The following is a 21,767-nucleotide window of genomic DNA, read 5'->3' as shown; positions in this document are numbered from 1 at the left end:
AATCGTGTTAATAGAAGTTTTGACAACTATTACGTTAATTAAAAAAGACTACTAGTATACACCAATTGCCATTGATACCAAATTCACTACAATACAAAAGACCATGTATGTATGTATGTACTGAGATTCCGCCAATTAAGACGCACCCCTTGATTGACTGCAAGGGTACAGTGGATCCATGTACACTCCCTAAGGATTAATGGAGATGTGTCTTTTACAATATTATCCCACCACCAGAACAATCCCCACCCAACACCGCCCAAGGGAGCGTGTAGGACACCGGGAAGTCTGTTATTATGGTGGAGGAAGCCGAAGTACTCGGAGAGAACCGCCGGGCCACTCGGTGGAAACAGACAAACCAGAGAGATACCAGAAGATTGATCTCCAGGTCAAAGTAGGGGTCAAAGTAGGGGACAACTTTGACCAACCGAGGCCCCCAAAGTACTCATTCTAGTTTAAACTCCGGTTTGGGTACCAGAGATGTGTGTGATAGGGTGAAAATTACCCTTCTGATGTACTGATATTTTTAGCACCCCGAGTGAGAATCGAACTCGGGACCTTCAGCACTGTAGCCATCGGTCTTAACCACTAGACCACGAACTCACACTTTACATGGCATTTCAGACGATCTGAGTTATATATTCTTCTGGCGGAAATCCGTCACTACTGCAGTGCGGTCTTCAGGGCACAGAAAAGGGGGGTGTTCTTCCTATATGAAGGTATGTACATATGTGCCGCTGAAATGGCCATTTTTGATATTTTGATACGTCATATATATATCAATGGGGTGCAATTTTACCGAGGAAATATATCAATAGGTAGTAATTGACCAATTTTTATAAATCAATGGGTCATAATGTTTCACAGCTGTGCAACGACATTCAAACTCTTTCAGTGAAGATCGTTGCACAAAAAAATATATGTATAGGTAGGGATTTCACAATTATTTAGTATATGTATGGGGTGTTTTTTAAATACCAGTTGCACAACTCTACCCCAAATCCCATGTTGAGTCCCCCCACAGTGTCTGCATGGCCGCAACAAACTAAACGAATGCACACAGAAACTAATTTATAGGTGGGTCACATAAAATAAGTATATGTAAGCATTTTTACTTTTATTTATTAGAAAATCACCTGAATATGTTGAATGATTTTCCCAAAATTTAGTCGAAAATAATATGCTATGTTCATTAACATGAAACTGTTACGTGAGTCGGTTCCTTCTACAAACGAAACAGCAGATTCTTGCAGCAACTTGTCGCATCTCTTTGTCTATCAACCACAAATATGGTCGTACAATAGATGGTACTAGCGACAACATATAAAGAATATGCGGTACACTATACATCGTGTCTTCATTTAGACAATCAGAACAAAAGTGGAGAATGCAGTCTGGTACTGTGCAGAATAATGTGACAATAGTGATGATGATCACAGCAATACATGATGACGTTATGTAAGTTAGACATGCACTGCATCCATTGCTATCACGCATAGCAGATTTATTGTCCATGTTTTCAGGAGTGTTTGTGGAAAGTCTTCGTCTTCTGTTGATTAATACAATTGACAAAATAATACAAAATGGCAGAAATATAGTATTTTGCATAACGTCAAAAACTGACACGGCTATGATCTTGTTTGATTCATAATTTTTTGAATTCCGACAAAACGAATAATCTTTCTTATCCGTATCTGTGAGGTTTGTAATTGTGACAATATCGTTTGATACAAGAACTGGTACTGCAACTATGTATGTAGCAACGAATGGCAACGTCAGCAGGAAACCATGAATGCAGAACACTGCAACCTTGTGACGACGAACAGCCTCTTTTATGATTCGGTCGCAAATCAAAGCACACAGTGATAAGGAGATGAAAAAAAGATGAGTCGCCGAAACATATTTTGTTATGTAGCAAAATACGTCACCATAGTACCACGCATGCCTTGGATCCTTTAATTCAAGAACTGCAAATGCCAAAACAACTCCAAAAATAAGATCACCGATTGAGCATATTAAGATTTTAATATGGAATAGACTATAGCGTAGTCTAGTACAACCGATCATCAATGCAGTCAAGAGATTCGATGTGATAATAAGTGAGTCAATTATACTGTAGCCAATGACTAAAATTAATGTGGCTCTTCTTAATGTTGTCGAAGGGTCCTCTTCCTCTACGGCGTCTTCTTTCCCGAAGAGCTTAAAAGAGTCAAAAGGATTTCCGGATTTTCCCCAGCCAAAACTCCACCGAGAGCTTTCAGTTGTACTCATTTTTATCAAAAATAAATTCTAAAATAAAAAAAATATGGATGAATTCGATACATTAATCATGCAATATGAGGCCCCTCATGGGGGGTCCTAGTAATCACATAATCACCATTTTTTTGCCAATATAATCACATAATCATTAAATATTTGCTTATCTTTAGTAATCAAATAATCATAAACTAAAAATACAGTCCTAGGTAATCAAATAATCATGAAATATTTGGCTTAATAATCAAATAATCATTAAAAAAACGGCCAAGTAATCACATAATCAAAAACCCCATGAGGGCCCTCCAATATGAGGACGAAAAACAAATTACCATATCTCAAACGGGTTTTTCAAATTTAAATTGAATATTTTAGCTCTTTATACAAATGTTATAGTATAGCTGGTTCTGTTTCCATTGTCTAATTTTATTTGTGTTAGAAAATATAACACACGTACAACATCGAATCACTTTCCACAATTCAGCTCATTTCTCACAAAATGTTTGATAATAAATATATAAATCGAACGATATGCAACTTTTTATCTTTAAGTTCTGTTTACAAAAATAAAGTAAAAACAAATTTTCCTCTGAAGAAAGTTAACCTACTTGGCAATGACTCAAAAATGTTAATTTGCTGATATATATGACGTAAAGTATACCTCCTTGTGGAAGCCTAATAATAAGTCACGTCTTTATATTGATTGACGACTTTGCACTATGGCAGAATTCGTTAGTAGCAAACTGATTTAGACACAGGTTAGCTGTTTGACAATATGAAAAATATAAACAACCAAACACTACTAAAGTTTGTTTTTTTAATTTGATTTAAGTCTTACAAAACTGATCGGAACTGAGGATCGGAATTACACAACTTTAATGTTTCTAATTTTGTTCAAGCATGTTTTACTTTCAGATAATAAGTTCACAAATAAGTATGACAACGGTTTGATTTCTAAGCAACACACCGGAAATTATACAGATCGATACATTTCCCGTGACATGCTCCTTATGTTAACTACATGAACTATATGAGTCCAGCTTTTGAAAACAATTCACCAAACTTTCAGGGTAAACTCATGCTTATTATTTTTTTTAAGTACCGTTTGTTGATGCATGATAATTGTACTTATTTTCTACTGTTTGGTCATAAAGCTCGAGATATTTATACATCCCTGCTTTAACGTGTCTTAATTTGGATGTTCCTGATGAAGGCAAATCCAGAAAATGTAAAAATGCAAGATTACAGAACGCATACGAAATGTTAGTTAGTGTTAAATTCAGTGTTAATTTCAGGAAGTAAATGCAAACGAAAAATCGTAATATATTGCATTTTTATCCACAAAGAAATCTACATGGAATTCTTGATACTATATTATAATGCGTATTCCATATAAATAAATGATTCTTTTTACCTTTTGACATTTCATGATAAGTTCATATATAAAAAGCTATACATTGATTCCAAAAATATCAAAACACAGTAAAAGTGTTTAGTATCTTTAAAATACACATTAAAAAGAAATATTAATACTGACATTTTATGTACCACTTCAAGTAAACAAAACAATCTACATGCTTATACATGTCAGTTTGGTGTTTATGACCTTAATTACTGTACAATAATAGAACCATTGGTATGACCTCTTCTTTCTAAGTAAAAAAGGATACCAATCTTTGACACATTCCCCATTTCTCTTCTCAATTTTACTAGTATTGTAAAACATTATTTATCCGTTGGAATTGATTTTGGACTGGCTTTCAGCAAAATCGGAAAAGAGAAAAATAAAAACTTCAAACATCAGTTTACATAACACTTCATAGAAAACTAAAACACGAACCACACCCAAAACAAGTGATGATCGTCATTAAGTGCCCAGAAAAGATAAGCATATCATGCTCCACATGTGTTACCAGTCGTATAACACGTGGCAATTAAACAGTCTGTAATAAGTCATTCAGTGATGTAAAAATCGAAAAAGAAAAATAAGTCCACAAAACAACACACTTTAAACGTGATTAATCCAACTAAAATCGATAGTAAAATAAAGTGCCCTACAAGGGTAAGCAACCCCTTCTCCACTAATGTTACCAATGGTGTTACTTACTTAAAGTTAAATTTTGGTAATATGTCGCATTCTGTAATGATACCAAAAATTGTACAGATGGACAGCTATACAGGTTGCACGGTAGTATTTCCTGGCACATAAGGGATTATGATAGCCTTTTTAGAATTTTCGCCACTTTCTAAAACTGCCAAAATTTTTACAATCACAGTTAATTGAAGTACTTTCATTTTACTATTTAGAAATGAATTTAAATGTGTATCATCACCGTTTACATTTTTTGCTATTTTTGAAAACCTAAGGCCACTAGTGCATTTAGGTCTTTTATCGTGCAGTGAATACAAAATAAAAAAAAAAATCTCAAAAATTCATTTTCATCTGTATGTAAAATTATTTCATATTTTTCTGCACCTGATTCATCCCTCAGTTTGGAAAAGTGTGTTCAGTTGGTTACTGTATTTTTTGTTCAAAACCACTGTTCAGACTTAGGTTGGGTACACAAAAGAGTAACCTAAATTCTGGAATGCAAATACTACCGTTCTACCTACACAAGATTCTCCGTAGGAAAGGAACTTTCAGTAGTAAAAACTCATAAAAGATAACAGGGTTAAACATTGTTATATTCTTATCTTTATTTTTGCTTATGCAGTTGTCTATAGGTGGCACGGTAGTATTTGCATTCCAGAATTTAGGTTGCTCTTTTGTGTACCCTACTTAGGTAAATGTATCTAAACAGTGTGATTGGACAAAAAATACAGTATCAACTGAACATACTTTCCCAAACCGAGGGATGAATCAGGTGTAGAAAAATATGAAATAATTTTACATACAGATGAAAATGAATTTTTGAGAATTTTTTTAAATTTTGTATTCACTGCACCATAAAAGACCTAAAATTACTAGTGGCCTTAGGTTTCTAAAAATAGCAAAAAAAGTAAACGGTCATGATACATATTCAAATTCATTTCTGAATAGTAAAATGAAAGTACTTCAGTTAAGTGTGAATGTAGATTTTTTTGCAGTGTTAGAAAGTGGTGAAAATTCTAAAAAGGCTATCATTATCCCTATGGGCCAGGAAATACTACCGTGCCACCTTAAGGGGGATATATATTTTTACACTAAATCAATGAAGGAACTTTTTTTACCTATGCAATTTGTAAGTTTATCAATAAAAAGTTGATTAAGTGCAACTATGATAAAACAAGCCTTAAATTCCACCCCTGAGAGTAAAAATTGCTGATTCAGCAAATTTTGCCTGATCTGTAGGTAATAATGTAAAAATTTTCATAGAAAGTAGAACTTCATTATATTTATGTAACTTGCAATACATTTTTAATTATAAATGCTCGCTTTAACTTTTCGCAGTGTCTGACACATGTGCAACCACTGAAATTTGAGACGCGACATTCTACGGTTGCATGTTCATCCTATTATTTTCACCGAAATAAATAAATTGCATAATTTCTTATTTTTTTTCAACATAAGTACAGCTATACTAGCTTTCTTAAGGTTTAATTAGTAGTTCTGATGTTACATGACACCAGTAGGAGCTTTTGGGGAACCAGTAAGTGGTTAAGGGGTCCTTACTTATTCATTTAGCTCTCATATTGGTATGAAATAGAGATAGAAATAGGGGTTTCTGTACATTGAATAGACATTATTTTTGACAAAGAATGTATTTATGATGCTATATCAGCAAGATTAAATGATTTATTCATTTTCCATGCAAATACCATTAGTTGTTAAGATTTTCTGACAGTGAAAAGCACAATAAATGCAAATTGATTATGTAAGGGGACATAATTTAACTTAATGCATACATGAGAAATAGACAATCAGTCAACTTAGAGATGTATTCTAGTACATGTATTGTCAAACAGGTTACGGAATAATAGTTAACTGCAATCTAAACACTCTTGTTGTATTGCCCTCATAATCTGAAAATGTTTAAAGTAATGTAAGGCATGCTGTAAAATGTGGAATGGACTTTAATATCAGTTTTCATGATTTGGTGATTAAACTGTTTCTTTTACTCAGATTAACCATAAACAGAGTTGGCAATCCAATAATTCCTCCTAAATCACCATGTTTGACTTCTGTGTTGATTTGAAACATCATATATTTGGGTTTTGTTCACTTCTTAAGTCAAAATGGTAAGATGAAAAAAAGTGAAAATCTGCCAGATGGGGTAGGGATGTAATGTTTCATTTTTTTTTTATAAGAAATGAGTGCAGACTAGTATTCTTTATTGTAATATGTTCCAAAGTAAGAAGTCTATGCCTCATAGGTGTCATGACTGGTTTCAAGTTTGTTATGTCTTGGTTAAGGTGGCACGGTAGTATTTGCATTCCAGAATTTAGGTTGCTCTTTTGTGTACCCTACTTAGGTAAATGTATCTAAACAGTGTGATTGGACAAAAAATACAGTATCAACTGAACATACTTTCCCAAACCGAGGGATGAATCAGGTGTAGAAAAATATGAAATAATTTTACATACAGATGAAAATGAATTTTTGAGAATTTTTTTAAATTTTGTATTCACTGCACCATAAAAGACCTAAAATTACTAGTGGCCTTAGGTTTCTAAAAATAGCAAAAAAAGTAAACGGTCATGATACATATTCAAATTCATTTCTGAATAGTAAAATGAAAGTACTTCAGTTAAGTGTGAATGTAGATTTTTTTGCAGTGTTAGAAAGTGGTGAAAATTCTAAAAAGGCTATCATTATCCCTATGGGCCAGGAAATACTACCGTGCCACCTTAAGGGGGATATATATTTTTACACTAAATCAATGAAGGAACTTTTTTTACCTATGCAATTTGTAAGTTTATCAATAAAAAGTTGATTAAGTGCAACTATGATAAAACAAGCCTTAAATTCCACCCCTGAGAGTAAAAATTGCTGATTCAGCAAATTTTGCCTGATCTGTAGGTAATAATGTAAAAATTTTCATAGAAAGTAGAACTTCATTATATTTATGTAACTTGCAATACATTTTTAATTATAAATGCTCGCTTTAACTTTTCGCAGTGTCTGACACATGTGCAACCACTGAAATTTGAGACGCGACATTCTACGGTTGCATGTTCATCCTATTATTTTCACCGAAATAAATAAATTGCATAATTTCTTATTTTTTTTCAACATAAGTACAGCTATACTAGCTTTCTTAAGGTTTAATTAGTAGTTCTGATGTTACATGACACCAGTAGGAGCTTTTGGGGAACCAGTAAGTGGTTAAGGGGTCCTTACTTATTCATTTAGCTCTCATATTGGTATGAAATAGAGATAGAAATAGGGGTTTCTGTACATTGAATAGACATTATTTTTGACAAAGAATGTATTTATGATGCTATATCAGCAAGATTAAATGATTTATTCATTTTCCATGCAAATACCATTAGTTGTTAAGATTTTCTGACAGTGAAAAGCACAATAAATGCAAATTGATTATGTAAGGGGACATAATTTAACTTAATGCATACATGAGAAATAGACAATCAGTCAACTTAGAGATGTATTCTAGTACATGTATTGTCAAACAGGTTACGGAATAATAGTTAACTGCAATCTAAACACTCTTGTTGTATTGCCCTCATAATCTGAAAATGTTTAAAGTAATGTAAGGCATGCTGTAAAATGTGGAATGGACTTTAATATCAGTTTTCATGATTTGGTGATTAAACTGTTTCTTTTACTCAGATTAACCATAAACAGAGTTGGCAATCCAATAATTCCTCCTAAATCACCATGTTTGACTTCTGTGTTGATTTGAAACATCATATATTTGGGTTTTGTTCACTTCTTAAGTCAAAATGGTAAGATGAAAAAAAGTGAAAATCTGCCAGATGGGGTAGGGATGTAATGTTTCATTTTTTTTTTATAAGAAATGAGTGCAGACTAGTATTCTTTATTGTAATATGTTCCAAAGTAAGAAGTCTATGCCTCATAGGTGTCATGACTGGTTTCAAGTTTGTTATGTCTTGGTTAAGGTGGCACGGTAGTATTTGCATTCCAGAATTTAGGTTGCTCTTTTGTGTACCCTACTTAGGTAAATGTATCTAAACAGTGTGATTGGACAAAAAATACAGTATCAACTGAACATACTTTCCCAAACCGAGGGATGAATCAGGTGTAGAAAAATATGAAATAATTTTACATACAGATGAAAATGAATTTTTGAGAATTTTTTTAAATTTTGTATTCACTGCACCATAAAAGACCTAAAATTACTAGTGGCCTTAGGTTTCTAAAAATAGCAAAAAAAGTAAACGGTCATGATACATATTCAAATTCATTTCTGAATAGTAAAATGAAAGTACTTCAGTTAAGTGTGAATGTAGATTTTTTTGCAGTGTTAGAAAGTGGTGAAAATTCTAAAAAGGCTATCATTATCCCTATGGGCCAGGAAATACTACCGTGCCACCTATAGAGTGTCTATATGCCATTTTGTTTTCTATAATGAAATTGTTATTGTTTAAAAAAGTAATTAAGATTTTATAACATAATGTAGACTGCTGTACCCCTATTTTAGACATTTTTTCGTATAATGTCTGTTTGTTTTGGTCATACATAACTTTGTTGTCAATATAACGGAATTCTATGCGACTGGCATACAAGTGAAAGGTTTGGCAAACCTGGTTTTAACCACTTTTTTCTACACAAGGAAATGCCTGTAGCAAGTCAGAAATATGACGAATGCTTTCCGTTTGTTTGATGTGTTTGAACTTTTGATCTTGCCAATTGATTAAGGACTCCCCGTTTTGAATATCTCTTGGAATTTCGGTACTTTATTCGTTACGCCAAACGTCAAACGCGCGATTCATCAGCGGAATTCGAATCTTTACAATTGGGAAGCCGAATTATGAACAAAGTTGAAGAGCTAAAAACGAAAATTATTGGATTTTTTTGTAGTTTGTTTTAGCTCCGAATATGCAAGAAGCATTTTCTGCTATACGTTAGATAAAAAACGACCAAACAATCCATCGTGTACTGTAGGTCTGTGAACGCACTTTACCATTAAGTATAAAATACAAATTCAATCATACCATTCAGTGAACAAAAATAAAAAAGTTTAAAGCTGAAAGTTCCTTTAATTTCAATAAGTGATTTAAAACAAGTAAATACATAAAAAAAAAAAAAGGGAATGAAACATGACAATGGGAGACACTCGATTTTACTGATAACAATAACACTACCAATATTACTGCAACATATGCGCATTTTGACAACCTAAGACTCTTCAGGGATGCCCGAAGTCAAACTTTGAAAATGTAAAACCTGATACAAACGATGAAGAACTGATCAAACTAAAAAGAACATGAATTATAGCAAAATCCGGATAAGGAATTGCAGATGTTTATAACAATAACTTGCTTAATTAAAAGTTCAATAAAACTTATAACTGAAAATTGACAAGACCACCATAACATGCAGTGAAAACTATGATTGCAATGGTCAGAAATCTGGAAATTATACGTTAATGAGATGCGCTGAATAGATGTTAGGTAATATATTGCAAATCAGACCACCATATTACCTCTTTCTTCTTGTGACGTAGTTTGTGCTGCAGACGACAAGAAAAATATATACGTAATTCACAAGTTTAATCAAGGAATGAATTACAGCGTAGCATATCCCTAATATTTATATTGAAGACAGCAACATGCATAAGCTGTATCAATATATATTGCACCAGTAGATGTTCATAATGTGACATAATTTGTAATTCAAATAAAACTTACAGCTGTTAGATGCCAATCTCGTCCAAAGCTGTTTTGATCACATACAGCGGAAACTATTTAAATGTAACGAGTCTTCACATTATAGTGATATTATGCTGGGGGTTCTGAAGGGGAAGTTTTACAATAACAAGTAATTTCGCTATACAGCTGAATTTTCAGAAATATTAAATATCACTTCCAAACAGTCAGATGACTATTCATTTCAGACATTTAAATACTCTTATGTTTTAATTTTGCACTTTTTTTTACATGCATGTCTATACACATGTAGATTTTGAACAGATGCAAGATCATGTACGTAATGTTTGGTTTTTTCTTTGTATGCTCATCATATGAGCAAAACGAAATCAGAGATCTATATTTTAATTAAGCAGTGAACAGATGAAAATCAATAGAAAAAGATAATTTACCAGAAGTAAGATATACTTCAATCATACAAATAAAAAATCGATTAATTGTGAACGAAAAAAGACAACTAGCCGCATATTGTAAGTTATATCTAATCAGTATATAACTTTGTCAGTGAATAGAAGTTCGTATATATTATATTATTCTCCAATGAAAGAAATAATCTAGAATATTATTTCCACTCGAAAAAATATTACAGATAGTATTTGTTCCTACCGGAATAAATGATATAGCTTATTTGTTCCAATTGGGACAGATACTATTGCCTTGTTTATAACAAATCTTCTGAAGGAACTGCTTATCATATATTAACAAGGGAAATGCACATTTTATTTTATTGCTTGTTTATTTGTGAATCCGTTCTTCCTTTCTAAAGCTGAAAATGTTCATATATATACAATCCACTACTAAACTCTCAACTGGCGAACTATCTGTTTTGCCTTGCATTAACGGTACCAGAAAAGAATTATTTCTTTTTATCATTTTCGCAACAACGGCAACAAATGTGTCTCACGGAATTTCGCATGTCTACATCAAAAAGCCACAAATACGGCCGTGCCACCGATGGTATTAGCGATAGAACATACACGTACTGTCGTATTGCGTCATTCGTTGTTCGAGTCTCGTTTTCAGAAAGACAATCCGGTGAACAGAAATATAGAACACTGTGCGGTATTGTGCATACAACCGTGACAATAGTAACTATAATCACTGCAATGCTGGACGACATCAACTTCGTTCCGTCTACGGAAACTACCGAGTGATTCATGGTCGCATCTTCGTCATCTTCAATGTCTTGAATCGTCTGACGTTTCCTATAACGGCAAATGACCAAAATGACGAGTAGAAACAAAGCTGGAAGAAAAATAGTATTAAGAAGAATTTCAGTGACAACTACGGCTAGAATTTTCTTCTCTCTGTAATCCTTCGAAGTCTCACAAAAAGCATATTTATCCTCTGAGACGGTAAAATTTTGAAATGATACGATGTTGCTTCGAGCAAGAATTGGAATAAGTCCAAAATATATGCCGGCAAATGGTAGTAAAAACAGCAGCACGTGACAGCTAATAAAACAACATCTTCGTTTCAAAATAGATTTCAAGATTCGATCAGAACACAACGAACATAGGGCTAATGCTATGAACATGAGATGAGTTGACGAAACGTAATGCGAAATGTTGCAAAATAGTTCACCATAGTACCACGCTCTTCTTTTATCCAAGGAAGACATAATTTGAAATGGTAGAATGATCCCGAATATGATGTCTCCGACAGAACAAATGACAATTTTCCAGCAGAAGACTTTGCGTCGTAGTTTTGTGCAGACGATAAGCATTATGATCGATAAATTTGAAAGAAGAATCAGGGAAACTATTACGGTGTAACATATGCCTAGTATTTCGCTCGACAACATGTCGTTCTCGTGGTTATAATCGGTCTTTTTATCGTCTTCATTTAACAAATTCCCAAAAAAATCATCCCATTTTGAAGACTTTTTTGTTGTCATACTGCTTTTGAATAACTGTCGTCTGAAAAAGATCATTCATTTAAATAAACTACTTACAAAACAAAAAAGCTACTGTGGATTCATTCCTTTTCGTGGGAATCAATATTTGTGGATTGAAGTAGACCTGCGTTTTTGTTGATATTTGATTGCGTGGTTTTGCCAATCACTTCATCCAAAGCCTATATAAAGCTTATTATTCGTTGATCATTTCAATTTGTGGTTTACCTGTACCCACGAAACCCACAAACAATGGTATCCAACGAATAATAATGAATCCACAGTACATTCTTTGATATTAATATTACATCTAACTTCATGAATATTCAGATATTAAAGCCAGTCCTATACTTCTGTATTTAAAATAGAACTTTGCAGTGATGAAATTTATAAGTATGAATCTCGTGCATCGCTTTTAACCATTAAAGCATGTATTGGTCCCGCACTTTTCTTTTGTTCAATCTTTCAAAGACATGTTTAATTTTAAGATTTAATAAGATATTGTTGGATGAAATTCGTATCTGGAACAACTACAAGGTTAAACAATATATAGATAACACGTAGCTGAGAGAGTGATAGAGCAGATTGTCACCCTGAGAAAACATTTTCAACCAAGACACGAAGCCAAGGTTGGCAATGGTTTTTCGAGGGGTACCAATCTGCTCTATCAGCCTCTCATCAATGTGTTATTTAGTTTATTATACTGAATGTTCTCTTATAATTTTCTACTAAAGTTGAATTTCAAATTCAAAGTTTTTAACTATGACGACAAAGTAAACACAGGTATTAGAAAAATCAACGGAAGTGAAGAAAGATGTATGATGAATTTTTATTCATTTTGAGTTCTAAGTAAAAACGTAGAACTTAAGCAATGTATTTAATTACTTGATGTAAATTCAATTTATTGTCCTTTAAAATGTCGTTTTGTGATTGGTCTCACGAGAGGATGACATTCAAAAAATTGTCTCCCGCTCATGGAATAGAGTAAATCAACTCCCTCGTATCAGCCTGTATCATAAATATAGTTGTACACTGTTAGCCCTAAAGAGTATGAATTCTGAAAAACTCTAAAGAACTTCTGGATAATTTTAAATCTCGGTCTTTTTCTGAAATTAGTTCTATTAAAACTTTTGATTTTTCAACCTTGTATACAACCATTCCCCATGTGAAATTGAAAACCCGTCTAAAAGAAATAATTCACAATGCTTTTCATCATAAAAATGGTAGCATACGCTATAAATTTATCACTTTGGGATACCATAAGGCATATTTTGTTAATAAGGAACAAAAGGGTAAAACATACTACACAGAGGAACAAGTGATCAGTATGCTGGAGTTTCTTATTGACAACATATTTGTTGAATTTGGAGGTAGACTTTTTCAACAAATTGTCGGCATTCCTATGGGAACGAACTGTGCGCCTCTCCTTGCCGACCTTTTCTTATTTTCATATGAATCGGAGTTCCTTCAGACACTTGTCAAAAACAAGAAGATCAAAGAAGCCAGGTTATTTAATTTCACTTTCAGATATATTGATGATGTTCTTTCCATTAACAATCCGAACTTTTCTGATTGGATTCCATTAATATACCCACCAGAACTAGAAATTAAAGAGACCACAGACACGGCTTCCTCTGCCTCATTTTTAGACTTATACCTCGAATTTGACATACACAGTCATCTCAATACCAGAATCTATGACAAACGAGACGATTTTAATTTTGAAATTATCAATTTCCCCCCACCTTAGTAGTAATATACCAACTTCACCTGCATATGGAATATACATTTCCCAACTTATTAGGTATTCAAGAGCTTGCAGCTCCTATTCAGACTTTGTAAACGTCACCAGTGTCTGAGCAGAAAATTGATGAACCAGGGGTATGTCAAAGAACGTCTCGTCCTTTTTCTAAAAAAGTTCATCGGAAGATACCCAGAACTTGTTGATAAATATTCCGTATCAACTTCACAAATAATACAATATGGTCTTGAAGTATAGATTTTGCGTACTGACGTTTGTTATCATCTTAATTACGTATTATAGTATTCTTTTATATGTCTTTTTAGATATTCATTAGAAATGACTCTGTGGTTACGTAAAACCACATACTTTGAACGGCAAAATTATTTCATTTATTGATATTACTTTTACTTAAGGATCTTGACATACTATGAATGACTAAACTATTTTATTCAATAAGACTACTTTTTCTGTTTAGTCTGTTTTTTATGATATACATTTGACGTGAAACTGTACTTATGTATCCCGTCATACTTTGAACCACACCATTATTTTATTTATTATTATTACTTTTACTGTTAAATCTGGTTTTTGTTATATCTACTTTACGTGAGTCTGCATTTATGTATGCCGTCATACGACAAAATTATTTTTATGTCTACCTGTGCGAATTTCAAACGCGCAATTTTACACCAGTAATGAAAACCTTCTATCATTTATGGGTAGACTTTACATAGATAAATTCAGCCGTATTTGACGTGAAACTGTACTTATGTGTCCCGTCATACTTTGAACCACACCATTATTTTATTTATTATTTTTACTGTAAGTCTGTTTTTTTTTATATCTACTTTACGTGAGTCTGCATTTATGTATGCCGTCATACGACAAAATTATTTTTATGTCTACCTGTGCGAATTTCAAACGCGCAATTTTACACCAGTAATGAAAACCTTCTTTCATTTATGGGTAGACTTTACATAGATAAATTCAGCCGTATAAGAAAAGCAAAATGAGAATGTTAAATTTGATGTATGCCTTTTTGTGCTACTTTGTTACATTTGTTGTTTATGTAGTGATATTAAGATGATAACACAATATTGACTGTTGTACCCCTATTTTTGACATTTTTACTCTTTGAGTATGTTTGTTTTGTTCATGCATCGTTGACAATGTAATGGAATTTGATGCGACTGTCATACAAGTGAGAGGTTTAGCTAGCTATAAAACCAGGTTCAATCCACCATTTTCTACAATAGAAAATGCCTGTACCAAGTCAGGAATATGACAGTTGTTATCCATTCGTTTGATGTGTTTGGACTTTTGATTTTGCCTTTTGATTTTTGATTTTCCTTTTTGAATTTTCCTCGGAGTTCAGTATTTTTGTGTTTTTACTTTTAATTATAGCAAAAAAAAAAAAAAAAAAATAAAAAAATGCACACGTATCAATATACTGTTTAATAAGAATAATTCAACAGTGAAAAGATTTCAGAAGAATAGTTCACGAATATTCATTAATCTGAATCCTCTTTATACTATAGTAAGAATAGTATCCATTTCTTAGATTTCAGTTAGCGCTGCTCTCAATTGTACTTAATGTCCAGACACTGTGGCCTCAAAAATCGATTAAATGAAATAACATGTTAAAATATCTAAAATATGCATCAATATTTTGTTGCCCTTTCATAATTATTATCGTTCGTAACTGTTCTTGTTGGCCATAAGTCTCTGTAAATAAAGCGAGTTAACTATCGACTACATTTATAGCTGGTATGAAGCTACGGACGTTGCTAGTAAATATAATATAAAGAAATTTTCGTCATGAATATGTTTGTTCCCTTAATAAAACAAGTGAAATAAACAAAACTAAGCCTCAGTAAAGTGGATCACCACGTTTGGGTATTTGATGCATAAATACGCATACACGTCCTGTTGGAAAGAAGATGTCTGACAACAACTTTGACGTTTTCGAAATTAATCTCATTTCCTCCCAGCTATTATGATTGTAGAACCTACCAATTGTACATTGTAAATAAATTTGTTTTCGTTCAGAGAATGCATGATGTATTTGCCACTGGAAGTTAAACAACCAGTTAATCGAATGTCGATAACTGTTCATTACATTCACTTAGGTATCAGGAACAAATCACCGTTCCGTTATTCTAGGAAGGCTTAAATTTTGAATTAAACAATTAAATTTCGAATTGGACAAAATAAATTTATACAAGCTTTAGCGATTACGACGCGTATTTCTAGAATAACGATGAGAAACACACTTGTTATTGAATAATAGAACGCCTTAAACATAAAGTTTTTGAACATCTTAATTTAATAGAATAACTTAAACATACGGGATTTATCAATTATTAATGACACAAAGGCCATGGAATACCCAAAAAGTAATGGAACAGTGCTTTATTTGCTGGTCTTCTTCATAAAGTCACAGCAAGGCCATCAACGTTGAGTAAAATCTTTCACCTCAATTTAAGTCCAATAGTTAAGGTTCCTAGCAACGATTGAGCGAATTCTTGCTAGATGACGACCACGCGTCATCTGTACATTGAAGAACACGAGCACATACATTATATCATATTATTATTTAGAAACCTGACAATTAAACACATGACTTTTTCTAATTTTTATCACAAGAAAAAAAAGCTAGGGGAACGTTGAGTTCACAGTTCACCGGGAATAACTAAATACTGTCGATTCATTATTTTTCGTGGGATATCGATTTTCGCACATTTCGTGGTTACAGTTGAACCACGAATTGGAATGATTTACGAAACATAAATTTTGTAAAGTCTTGTAAGCAGACTTTAGTAAAACCACGAAATCAAATATGCACGAAAATACAAAGTTTCCTCAATCCACGAAAATTGGTACCCACGAAAATTAATGAAAAAAAATAGTGTCACATTAACAACTTACCTCTTATAAGCTTTGTTCAAGATAAAATGAGAAGAACGTTTATACTGCAACAGAGATATTTTTCCAAATGTTGCATGTCACCAAAACAGCTTTTTGATAATACAAACTATTTACTAGCTAGACAATAATGTAACGGAAACAGTTAACTTTATGACACAACTACTGTCATTACTCAATAGACTAAATTGGATAAGTTAAGGTCAAACGATAATGGTTTTGTTGCACCCAGATCTCATTTCAAATAATGATGAGAAACATCATCAACTACCTACATTGCATGGGATGAATTCTAATCATCCACTATATGTTGTTTGTGTGAAAATCTGTCGCACTATTATAACCATCATGACATTTTGTATGTGTTAAGCATATACAATTGTTTTTGTTTCGACTTTAACGAAATCCCTTTTACCAATAGCGTGAAAGAAGGTTTTCATCAATGTCGTATATATTTTTCACTTCCCTTCTGAAATAAATAAATGTTCTAACTCATGAAATAGAAAATCAAAAAAGTTCTAAAATAAAACATAATCAATTCGATCTATACCCAAAGCCCTCATTCTCTTAAAAGACGAATGCTCGATGTAATAGGGCCTAATCAGCCGTACATTGTGCTTTTTGGTTGTAAAGAAAAAACATTTTATACACTTTGAAATATTGGGTGATTTACAATATATTTTTATATAAAATATTGGTAAATTATTTTCAACAAGCTTTATCAAATACATGTATCAGTTAAAATGAAGAAATACAAAAATAGTAGCATATAAACATGACATTTGGTTATCTTTTTGTTATTGATGACTTGATGTCCCCGAGGGTATCACCAACCCAGTAGTCAATACTTCGTTGTTGACATGAATATCTACATTGTATAATGTGGTCATTTTTATAAATTTCCTGTTTATAAAACTTTGAATTTTTCGAAAAACTAAGGATTTTCTTATCCCAGGCATACATTACCTTAGACGTATTTGGCACACCTTTTTAGAATTTTGGATTTTAAATGCTCTTCAACGTTGTTCTTGTTTGGCTTTTAATATATTTCGATATGAGCGTCACTGATGACGAAACGCGCGTCTGGCGTACTAAATTCCTGATACCTTAGATAACTATTTATCATTGTGTTGCCTGGTCTTCTTCAACCAATTATTTGTATTGGCTTTCCTTTCGGTGAAAGTAACATTTTTTCTATAGAAAATATATATCGATTACTCCCCTTTGAACAAAGTTGACGGCGATTGAATCCTTATTATCTTTTATACAAAACGATAATTTGACCTTATATCAACCTTCAATGGAGATTTTATGTTTGTTATTAAAGCTCTGCAATTAAATCGCAGTTTCATATACAGTTGGATGCTATTTTAATAATTTGTAATTGATCAATACAAGGCGAATTCAGAATTTAAGGTTGTGCGTAACGGAAAAAGGGAACGCTGTTAATGCAGTTTACATTGTTTTTTTTATTCAAAAAAGTAAAACAGTATAATATATTCTATTGAGAAATGTAAAGAGTGCAGTCCCTTCCCCTGAATCAAACCCTACGATGGATGTGTAAATTTCCATTAGACAAGACAATGTTGACGGATCCTATTGCTGTAGTTTTGTGTATATGTAATAAAATTGAGAATGGAAATAGGGAATGAGTCAAAGAGACAACAACCCAACAAGAAAGCAGATAGCAGTCGAAGGCCAATTACACATAGGAGAAATTAAATCAAGCAAAACTGTTCAGTTTGACTATTAATTATTTAATGTTCAATGGTTGCTATTTCTTTTTGTGAAACTTTGGCATTATGTTTTGATATTACTTCATAACAAATACAAGAAATATTTTCAAGGTTAACTTGAACATAATGCTTATCAGAAAATAAAAACAAAGTACACAAATAGATAATAAAAAAGATATTGAAAAAACGGCTATGGTACTCTATTTTTGGAATAAGAAATTCCTTAGTTTTTCCAAAAATTCAAAGTTTTGTAACAGGACATTTTTAAAAATGACCATATTATTGATATTCATGTCAACACCGAAGTGCTGACTACTGGGCTGGTGATACCCTCAAGGACGAAACGTCTACAGTGGCATCGACCCAGTGGTGTAAATAGTTATCAAGGGTACCAGGATTATAATTTAATACGCCAGACGCGCGTTTCGTCTACATAAGAGTCACCAGTGACGCTCAGATCAAATTTGTTATAATGCCAAACAAGTACAAAGTTGAAGAGCATGCATTCAGGACCCAGAATTCAAAAAAGTTGTGCCAAATACGGCTTACGTGATCTATTCCTGGGATAAGAAAATCCTTAGTTTTTCGAAAAATGCAAAGTTTTGTAATAGGAAATTTATAAAAATGACCCTATAATTGATATGCATGTCAACAACGAAGTGATGACTACTGAGCTGGTGATGAACATGAATTTCAAACATTGAAACATCCACAAGGAAGAAAACTAAGCTTTATAAAAATAGCAGAATGAAAATATTCATCATTCTTTTTATTGCAATCATAATACAATATTTTACTTTCATAAAAATATACTCGTAATAAATAACCCAACTCGAATAAGTTCGGAATAACATCAAATGATGGACAGGTTGAATTAAAATGTCAATTTTGTCCATATTTAATCAGAATAGTCATATACAAACAGACCTTGAACGTGTCAAATAGCGCTATGAAATAATCATTATGTTTGATTTATAGTATATTAGGTCACTTTTGGTCACTTTTGTTTACTTATCATTCAAATGGTATGGTTAAGATCAAGGTACATCTAGAAAAGCGCATGAATCGCACACAAGATTTACACGAGACTTAAACAATTTTTCTGTCACAGATAATTTCAAGCTTCAATAAATAATCAAATAAAAGTTTTTAAAGACGTTCGTTCAAGTTGGGCACTTTATAATACAACCAGTACATTTTTTTTGAGCAACCGTAGTCAGATAATCTTGCGATATTATAGTATTACTAAACAAATGTTAATTATTGATCATAAAAATACATGTCGACCTTTTTACGGATGCCTTGTAGATACAAAGAAATATATGACATCTCTGTCGAACTGCAAATAATATATTGTATCGACATTGATGACTATATTATTGCCTTACACTCTCGAATTTGGATTGTTTTTGTTTTTATAAGCATGGATTTTCTGGATATGTTTATTTGACCAATCGGTTTTTGTTTCCTTATTGAGTTTCATTAATTATTCGGTAAGAATATATTAACATGTTCATTGGTAATGACCTCGTTTTTCGTCGGTTTCTGAACTATTAATCTACTTAAAATTGTAATAAAAAGATATAGAACTATTTTATGTTAAGGTTTGATAAACTATTTTTAAACCCATATCGTTTTTTCCCTATGTTAATAGTTTTGTTTATACGAAAAAGGTTGATTGAACGTTACAAAATACATTACCTTGTAACAACAAACTTTATACCATATTGGCGTTGATCTCTCTATGCCTCTAGTGTTGAAGACGTTCAGTGTAGTTTTTTTCTTGGAATGACCTGTAGCAAGTCAGGAAAATGACCATTGTTATATTATATTTCATTTCTGTGTGTGTTGCATTTAAGTGTTGTGTTTCTGTTGTGTCGTTGTTCTCCTCTTATATTTGATGTGTTTCCATCGGTTTTCGTTTCTAACAGATTTGTTTTTTTCTCAATCGATTGATGAATTTCGAATTTCGGTATACTAATGTTGCTTTTATTTATTGTATATTTAAAACTAGCAATACAGTATAACGCGTCATTTGTAAAAATTAAAGACAAACAATGTATGGTTTTGACGTGTAGAATATCAAGTTTTCTACATATCGATGAAATACCATATCGATATCTTCTGTTAATTTTAATCATCGGTCGCCAAGTCCGAAATTTGAATGGAATAAGTTCTTTTCATCTTCACTCTTCTTGTGTTATAATCCGTTGTAATACTTAAGAAATAATGTAATTCAACTTGAGTTGCACTCTGCCTTGAAAATTTTGGCTACCCTGTTTATGCCTTTTGTATGATTTTAAATATTGTAGAAATTAAGCTTCCATACTGCAAGTTAATACCCAATGAATTAGGAATATGCAAGTGACAGTAGTAAATAGTAAAGTATATGAGCTTAAAAAACTAAAAGAAAATATTAAGTGTCCCCTTGTACAATTGACTATTATTCAAATAATTCAGGTATAAATTGGCCCATTGATTGATTGATTGATCAAGTATATTGAACATAATCACCTTTTCTATATCTTTATTTTAACGTAGATGGATGTATTACACTACAAAAAATGTAAAATCACAAAAACTAAACTCCGAGGAAAATTCAAAACGGAAAGTCCTTTATCAAATGGTAAAATAAAAAGCTCAAACACATCAAACGAATGGATAACAACTGTCATATTCCTGGTTCGGTACAGGCATTTTAATAACGAAAAACTGCACATTGGAATGTTAATTAGTGAGAATGAATTTATGTTTACCTCTATCAACTTGTTCTGTTATACTCTGCTAAAAAGGCTAAATATATTTAAGGCAGAATAAGACTTATAAGTCACGAAGAAAAGACATTCATCAAAATACAAGTGCTCCAAAAGTATTATCATATACTGAAACTTAAATGTGATCGTATGTTTAATTAATGTATCTTCGTTCGTGTGTCCACACATTTTGTACATGCAACCTGTTTTGTTTACCAATTTTTTGTTGACAATTTCGTATAATTTCTTTATGTATGCCATTACTATTACTCTTGCTTCAGCTATTTTGTGAATTTTACAGAAACATCGGTTTTAATTACGAAATCTACAAAAAAGAAGAAAAAATCCTCTGAAACCACAGTTTGGATTTTAATTTGTTTCAGAATTTACACAGCGTAATGAACAGCCCTATTTAATTTTTGCGTAAATATTTTTTTTATAGCAAAAAAAATAAATACATTTTTCACATTTACTCTGACAATAATGTTTATATGACATGGAAACCAAAGAACAAAAATAATCGAAAATCCTTAATTTAAAGAAAATATTCAAAGTTATGAAACCTTACTGTGAATTTTTCAGTGGCTACTTAAGCTTGGTGAGCACTTACATATTTTGTTTTGTTTCAG

At 32.3% G+C, this 21,767-nt stretch overlaps 1 long non-coding RNA gene across 1 annotated transcript; it reads right to left on the bottom strand.

Annotated features, from left to right (window-relative positions):
• Positions 1-1,102: 1,102 nt before the first annotated feature.
• On the bottom strand, positions 1,103-11,997 carry LOC139502237 (uncharacterized). The gene is made up of 2 exons (XR_011658752.1): positions 10,069-11,997; positions 1,103-2,289 (listed from the first exon to the last, which is right to left on the bottom strand). It is a non-coding gene; the product is annotated as an uncharacterized lncRNA (long non-coding RNA).
• Between the last annotated feature and the right edge of the window lie 9,770 nt (positions 11,998-21,767).

This window comes from Mytilus edulis, chromosome 13 (assembly GCF_963676685.1).
Source record: "Mytilus edulis chromosome 13, xbMytEdul2.2, whole genome shotgun sequence".
Lineage (NCBI taxonomy): Eukaryota > Metazoa > Mollusca > Bivalvia > Mytilida > Mytilidae > Mytilus > Mytilus edulis.
This window is presented reverse-complemented; position numbering and strand designations above follow the sequence as displayed.